The sequence below is a fragment of the Sinocyclocheilus anshuiensis genome, unplaced genomic scaffold (genome assembly GCF_001515605.1).
Source record: "Sinocyclocheilus anshuiensis isolate Anshui unplaced genomic scaffold, SAMN03320099.WGS_v1.1 scaffold181, whole genome shotgun sequence".
NCBI classification, from domain to species: domain Eukaryota; kingdom Metazoa; phylum Chordata; class Actinopteri; order Cypriniformes; family Cyprinidae; genus Sinocyclocheilus; species Sinocyclocheilus anshuiensis.
The window spans coordinates 789,667-791,785 of record NW_015540898.1 but is presented as its reverse complement, the minus strand read 5'-3'; positions in this window follow the sequence as shown (position 1 = coordinate 791,785).

Below are 2,119 nucleotides of genomic sequence, written 5' to 3'. Positions count from 1 at the left end.
TATGGGCTAATTTTCATTTTTGGGTGAACTAACCCTTTAATGCTCTCTAGATAGGCAGCTCACTAGTGTTTGGAACATAGTTTATACCTTCTTAACTCTCATGTAGATTTAAATCTAAGCTCCTTGTCTCTTACTCTCAAGCTGAAGATGTTTCCGAGGCACATGTATTCTTTCTCGAGGTTTATGTCCTGTTTGCTGTTTAGAGAAATCTCAGCAAACTTCTCCAAATATTCAGTTGCCTCTGTTAGTTTGCCTTCACTGTAACACACAAACACACAGAAGCCTAGCTGCTGTTAAGTCATAGTTGATCAGTTATCAGGGTCCAAGTACCATAATCCCATTGTAATTTACTAAAAAACACTGATTAATAAATCATTCTATTAAAACCAATTTATTTACATTCACTTGTGTGCAGAGGCGTAGTAATGGGGCAGGCAAGGCAAGAAAATGCCTGGGGCCCCGCATTTTAAGGGGGCCCCCGATGGCCGACCATTTAAACCAACAGGAATGTTAATATTAATAGCTATAACACGCAGCGACATCTCTCCATCCTAGGGCCCTGCACGGGCCTCACATTTAGGCCCTAGCCCTGGCCCGAGATGCTCAGATTCTAGCCCGGCCCGTGTCCGACAGCTTATCAGAATTACCGGCCCGAGTCTGACCCGAGCCCGTCTTTTTTCCCCTTCTCCCAAAACAGCTTATACTACTGTTCCAGCTATTAAAATAGTTCAGTTTTGTATGTAATGGCAAAGTGATTATATTTCGTTTCGTTTTTTTATTAAGTTCATTTAGAAAAAAAAAAACGGTTGGAGCAGTTTTTGTTTGTTAAATAAGTTTTTGTTTTTTAAAGTAACGACCAAGCGGCCAGCGGCAGACAGTGAGCCTATGTTTGATCAATTTAGCCTTTTCAAATCATCACGACTTGCCTAAAATAAAATCTATAGATATAAAACAGTTCAAGCATATAACAATGTTTAAACGTTAAACCTAGATAAATGTGCGCTGTATCCAATAGTTTGTGCGGAGAGTGGAAGCTAAAGCGCGCTTTGCAGGACATCGAGGCGCCAGCGCAATCACTTGCATTTTTTTCAGTGCTTTTATAAAATAAAGAATGATGCGCTTTCTGCCGTCTCGTCTTGAATAGGCACGCTTCACAAAAATGAACCAAAACTCAGCGAATAGATGCCTCACAGACATGATAAATATATCTATAAAAGGCTTTAAATTACAAAGTTGAGCTTGCGCAACTTAGGAATGAACTGAAAAAAGTTCGCGCACACACACATAAACACGCACGTTAAACATAAAGAAGAGGACAAATCTATCAGGCAGCCTGAAGCGAAAAAAAAGAGGAAAAGAGGAAACAGGACGTAAGCGGTAAGCATAGGCACCAATTTATGTTTCTGCCCACACTCTATTCCATGCGTATTTGGCGTGCTGTCCAGGGAGAGAGCTCCGAGCTCGACAAGACTCCCGAGCCCGGGGCACCCTCCGCCTGTCCGGGGAGAGGGGTCCGAGCTCGGTGTCCAGCCTGGCCCAAAAGCGCCCTGAAATTTGTTTATAAAACATCACGAAGGGGACAAGTCTAGCAGGCAGCCTGAAGCGAAAAAAAAAGAGGAGGAAAAGAGGAAACAGGACAACGGTAAGCATAGGCACCAATTTATGTTTCTGCCCACACTCGATTCCACTCCAAACCAAATGTAAAACATTTTATTGATCATTGTTTCCATGAGCAAATGATAACGGGCTAGGTTGTCATGCAACAACTGTGCCTTAAATATTTTAACATTCCCATTTTTTTTTACAGCCTAATTAATTAAAAATTATAAATATTTTTTTCTCCGTTGGATATTGTGCTTGAATTCATTAGGCTACACAAAAGATATTCGTGTCTCGCGTAGAGAAACGCACAGACTGCAGATAGCCTACACCAGTGTTTCCCAACCTGTTTTTAGTCGCGGCACCCTTTGGAAATTTTAACAAACTTGTGGCACCCTACAAAATTAATTTTGTCACAATATTTGAATTTCTAACTTCGATATGATAATTTGAAAAGTATAGATATTCGGTACAGCAGGGAAGAACTGCAGAATATAATGTCATACAGATATTTTTAATA